Source organism: Chrysochloris asiatica, unplaced genomic scaffold, assembly GCF_000296735.1.
Source record: "Chrysochloris asiatica unplaced genomic scaffold, ChrAsi1.0 scaffold00036, whole genome shotgun sequence".
NCBI classification, from domain to species: domain Eukaryota; kingdom Metazoa; phylum Chordata; class Mammalia; order Afrosoricida; family Chrysochloridae; genus Chrysochloris; species Chrysochloris asiatica.
The window spans coordinates 6,229,982-6,236,449 of NW_006408554.1; positions in this window are offsets into that span (position 1 = coordinate 6,229,982).

Here is a 6,468-nt window from a genome sequence, read left to right on the forward strand (position 1 = left end):
CTGATAACCTCAAGCTCAGCAGTTTAAAACTACCAGCGGTTCCATGGGGGGACAGATGAGGCACTTTGCTCCTGTAAAGATTTACAGTCTCGGAAACCCTTTACTGGGTCGCTATGAGTCGGAACCAACTCCACAACATAGACCATCACCATGTATTATAATAGTAATTTTTTAAGTTTTAAAAAATAATCCGTTGAATGAAAGAGGCCAGACATACACACATATGCATACAAATGCACTGTTGTGATTCCGTCCCATAGCAGTTCCAACCCTTAATGACCCTGTAAACGGTTTCCAAAGAGCAGCTGGTGAGCTTGAACCACCGACCTTGCAGTTCAAACCTACTTTGCAGCCCAGTACATTAACCCACAGTGCTACACCAGAACTCCTTACACAAATGCATAGCATACTTTTTTATTCATATAACCGGAGTCCTTATAGGATAAGCATGGGACTGCAATGACGGTTTGAACTGCAAAGTCAGCGGTTCCAACTCACCAGTTGCTCCTCGGAAACCCTATATAGGGAAGGTAGCTCTGAGTCAGAAATGACTCAAATACATTTAACAGCAACAACATTCATATAACCAACAAAACTAACCTGAAATGTGATTGTCTACAGTAACAGTAATGTTCTCTATTGGGTTTGAGTTTGGGTTTGAGTTACAAAGATGTATGCATTTGTCAAAAAATCAGACAAATGTTCACTTATGATTTGTGCATTTCTGCATGGAAATTTTACCTTAAAAACAGTGAGCAACTTTTGAAAGCTACTTATTTCTCATTATTTGCTGAATAATTGAGGAGACAGACAGACTGACATTTGCAATTTACTTTGAAGTGACCAACAAATAAAATGGATGGAGGGATGGATAGATAAGTGATAGAACAAGTATAGTAAAATGTCGATGGTTAGAATCTGCATAGTGGATTGACTGCAGATTTCTTTTAACTTTTCTCTATAAAAATGTTCCTAATAAAATGCTTCTAAAATAATGACTAGACTAGAATGAAAAAAATAATAATACAATTGAAAGGAATCTTTGAGAGCATCTATTCTAAAGGATCTCTGGTAGCGTAGTGGTTATGAATCAGGCTATGAACCACAAGGTCAGCAGTTCGAAACTACCAGCTGTTCCGCGGGAGACACATAACAACAGCCACAACATTCTAGAGTTGGAGTCTTGTGTGGCGCCTTAGGATAAGCACTGGATGGCCATGTCGTTTGAATCACAAGGTGGCAGTTCAAATCCACCAGCCTTGGAACCAACTTAATGGTACTTAACAACAATTCTCAAGTTACATCTATCTACTACAAGAATATCCTCTAAAACATCCCAAAAGAATAGGGCTTATGTGCCTACAGTGGCTGGGCACTATATCCCCAAGGTAGACCACTACATCTTTGAAAAGCTCTGTGACCGAAAATCATCAACTGACTTACATTTAGACTATATTTAAGCAGGGAAGGCAAAAAAAACAGCATGATTTTGTGTAAGGGCTAAGCAGTCCAAGGAACAAGAAATCTAGATTTAGTATGCTATCTTGTCCTTCCCAGAACCCTTCCCCATTTGTGTGTCCTCTCTTATCTGACCTACAGGTTTGTATAAACATTTAATTCATTGATCCAATAATTGATAATTGAGCCCTTATTGTGTTTCTTAAAACCTGTATTAATCTGAATGCCTGACAATAAGAAGGTAAACTGGATGACGCTGAGATCCCTAAGGTTCTAGGTGAAGAATTAAAGAATTAGCCAGTTGGTCTGTTGAAAAAGAAAGGGAAACTCATTTTTTTCCTTAGTCGAGGGGATTTTATTTGAACTATACATAATTGCTTTGTTTCTTTTCCCTTTGAATATTATAAAGACTAATTCAAATGACATAAATGTCATTTTTTGAGAACGATCGTTTTCTAAGCCATGGTCTGTTTTCTTAAAGATCATCTTTGAGCTACCTTTCCTCAGCAGAAGCAAGCGTCTTCCTTATTAGACCATAGCTCCTCCTTGTGGCTGACAGATTGTAAAACCCTAAATTCCAACCTCAGGAACTGTTAAAAACGAATTATGGCCATCATATTAGGATTAACTTTAAAGGGAAAAACAACTGCATGGTTTAGTCTTTATCCCATGTTTCTAGGTTTTCACTCATTCATTTGATAAAATAATCCAGCACAGTGATCAATCTAATAGTGTTACTTGGGAGAGAATCCAGAATCCAAATTTCAATCCTAAAATCTTTCTTAAATCTGTGGTGGGTTTAAAGTGGTATATATATTTTAGCTATACAAATCCAGTTCGTGACAATAAATGTACTGCTTTTGCCTTAATCTAATAGGAAAATAGGATAAATAAAAACTGCAATATGGTAAGTCATGGACTCTGTGTTATTGTGCAAGTCTTCATTCTTATCAATGGTTTGAATGAATATATAGAATTTCTTAGGAAATCTGTAACCAACACAAAGAATGGAGGAAAGTTCAAATACCAGCTGACCAAATTACAATCCAAAAGAGAATTTGACAAGGTGAAAAACTAGATGAAGCTAACAAGATGGATTTTCAAATGAGAACTCTACTTCAAGAATTTAAACATGATCAGATGTAATTGGGACAAAATCGAGAGGTTTGCATTAAAATTGTTAAGGAAATTAACTACAACAGGATAGGGAAATCATATATTAGCAAGAATATAACCAAAAGCAAACCCACAGCCATCAAGACAATTCCAAAACATAGCCACCCTGTATAAGGTTTCCAAGGGTGTACATTTTTACGGGAGAGGAACATCTCATCTTTCTCCCTCTAAGCAGCTGGTGGGCCTTGTGGTTAACAGTCCAGTGCTTATCCTGTGGCTTCTTATAACAGCTTAAGTAGAAAAAAAAAAAAATCTATAGTGTAAGTTGTTTATTCAAAAGATAATATGAATTTGGATGCAAAGTAAGCTCATTGTTATGGGGACAGGGAGGACCCTCTGTTGATTAGCAAAGGAACTCTGCTGTAAGTAAGCAATCAGCTACTAACTGAAAAGTTGGCAGTTCGAACCCACCCAGTGGTTCCACAAGAGAAGGACCTGGTGATCTGCTCCCATAAAGATTATGGCCTAGAAAACCCTCTGAGATAGTCCTACTCTATCACACAGAATCAGTGAGTCAGAATCAACTCCACAGAACCGAACAACTATAGCCGCTCAGCTAAGCTTTCCCAAAAACTCTCACAAAGTTCCCAGAAAATTGGACATAGGAGTTTGAAAGAAGGCGTAACAAACGAGCGAAAAAAATGTTTTACTAGAAATGCAGTAATTCAAAATGATTAATAACATGAGCGTGGGGAAAGATTGTCGTTGTTTTTAAGTGCCGTTGAGTCAGTTCTGACCCATAGCAACCCCTGTATAGGGTTCCTGAAGAATAGCTGGTGAGCTTGAACTACCAACCTTGCAATTCAAACGGCTTTGCAGTCTGGCGCATTAACCCACAGCGCCACACCAGGGGCAAGATTAGGTTATATTTATTCAGTCACTCACTCATTCATTCATTCACTTGTAAATATCTATTAAGCAAGCACTAAATGGTAGGCTGTGAAAAGACAGGCATGGTTTTCCCCTCAAGGGCTTACATTCTGGTGGAGGAGATGGGTAGTAAACAGTGAGCCGTTACAGAGCAGGATAAGAGTTATTAAGGGTTCATGCCACCGTTTCATAGTTTACTAATTCTGTAACTCTGGGCAAGTTATTAACCTTTTTAAACCTCATTTATAAAACAGGTACAAACGTTTCTTACAGGGTTGTTTTGAGAAGTAAATGTCTAGCACACAATAGTGTTATTAATAATGACTAGTAAGGAGCTCTGGTAGCGTAGTGGTTACTAATCGGGCTGCGAACCTTAAGGTCAGCGGTTCGAAACTACCAGCCACTCCGCGGGAGAAAGATGAGGCTTTCTACTCCCGTAAAGATTTACACCCTCAGAAACCCTGTACAGGGTCGCTATGGGTCGGAACCGACTCGATGACACTTAACAACAACAACAACAAGTATTAATAATGATATCCTAGTGACTATGGTGGTTATGTGCCGTGGAGTCAGTTCCGACTCATAGTGACCCTGTACAGGATTTCCAAGGCTGGATATCTTTACAGCAGCAGAAAGCTTCATCTTTTTCCCGCGGAACCGCTGGTAGTTTTGAACTGCTGACCTTGCTGTCCTCAGCCCAATTCGTAACCGCTACACTACCAGAGCTCCTTAGTGACTATAGTGCTAACTTTACATAAATTTTTCCTATAGTATAAAAAGTCTCTGTATGTTTGTATACATATGTACATTCTCATAGAGTATACAAGGGGGCTTCATGGAAAATGGCATTGAAAGAATGGAATTTTTCCACAAACCTTTTTAAGCCCCTTCATACATATATACTCACGAGAAAAAGACACCCTGTATGGTCAAGGTTGGTCAGTAAAAATGAGGGGAAACCCTCAATGAAATAATGAGGTTTTGGGTCGGCACTCAACAACTAAAACAATCCATTCAAATATCAATGATCATGAAAATGGCAAAGAACCAGACAAAGATCCATTCTGTTATACATAAGGTCACTGTGAATTAGAGCCTACTTGAGTCCTGGTATGGCACTTTAGGATAAAGTACTGGACCATAAGGTCAATTTGAACTGAAAGATCGATGGTTCAAACTCACCAGCCACTCCTCAGACCCTATACAGGGACACTGTGAATCAGAACCAACTCTACAACAGCACTTACCAACACAACAAACGACAGCAGCTAACACTGATTATAGCCGTAGATAGTTAATACCCAGTTTCACCTAAAATTCCCTTGAGCTCACTCTCTCCTCAGCAGAATACCTTTTCAGTATTAATTCTGTGAAGAAAGCCTTCTCTATCTAATTTGTCTATGTTGTGGAAATTCAGCACCTTTCATCATTTTTCTATAAATCTTTTCTTGCACTTTATGAGCTGTTTGCCCAATTACTTTGCATTTCTCTTTTATTTTACTTTCCTCCAAAAGAGAGAGAGAGGGAGAGAAATCAGTCTTCAGATCTATAAATGCCCAGATCTAGTTGTTGGTGGAAATTTGAAGACCAGGAGGGCTTGAGAACTATAGGTCACTATGCCCTCATCTAGTCTGAAACAATGATACAAATGTGATACGCTTTAAGAATGAGCTCACAGAAGAGAGGCGCAATGTATTCATTTATCGAAAGGAAATTGCACTCAGGATACCTGCTTTCTAGATCAGTGAATAGATGGCTATCAAGCTAAAGTAAACCTCTTAAAAGTTAATTTTTATGTGTAAGTCAAGCTGTGCAGAATGACCCTGAGATGGAATTAGGTTTATGGGATGAGAACCAAGAAGTGCATTTACAGCTGCGCAGACATATTTTAAAAAAACACACCCTGCTTTCAGGATCATAACAGGTGAAAAGAATTTTAGTCATTCCAGGCAAAGATGCAGTAGGTAAAAATCTGGTTGCAATCACGGTACCAGTAGTTATTATCCAGGATGCATTTGAGCTGCTTAGCCTCTTTATACTTGCTCATTACCAGTAAAATAGAGAAGATTATAAAACTATCTATCTCATATACTGTTGTGAGAATTAAAGAAGATAATGATCAGGTAATGCGATCTGAACATAGGATTTTTTTTTTAACCTTTGGAAACTAAGGGAAAGAAATGTGACTGATTTGGCAAGACCAGTACAAATTGCTACAAAAGGAAAAATAAACTACTGCAAGATGACTTTTTTTAAAACGAGGTTTTTAATGTAAGGAAGAGATGGACAAAAAAGAGAACTCTTTAGTAAAAGGACATTTTATAAGGAGACTTCAAAATATGATGCTACATTGAGAGGGTTGATTGCAATCAGTGAGATGAAATGAAGTGTGTATAATTTGTTGAATGTAAAATTGATGATTTGCTCCATAAACCTTCATCTGATTGACAATAAAAAAAAACTTAAAAACATGGAAATATTCCATTATCTTTTTTGTTTTGTTTTTCAGGTAGCCTAGTGATTTATTGTTTCGTTCTGCTGTGCATGGGGTCGCTATGAGTCGGTTCCGACTCGATGGCACCTGACAACAACAACAACACAGTGGTTTATTATATTTTTCCAATATTTAACTTTCCTGTGCATCCCTTTTCTTTTCCTTTCTTCTCTTTTCTTTCTTTTAAGGTTTTTATTGTGGATTGAGTGAAAGTTTACAGGGCAGATAATCCATTCTACATTCAACAAATCATACACCCTGTTTCATTACAATGATTATAATTCCCTCCATGTACCATTAGTTAACAGTGTTTCTCACTATTCACTTTAGCTCTTTTTTCTTTCTTTTTTTCTCTTTTTAAACATGCAGGCATATATAATAATTTACACCACCAAAGGGCATATTTTGCAAGTCGGCCTCCTGGCCACCAGCTCTCAGTCCCTCTCTTTCCATGAGTCTATAGAGTCCTC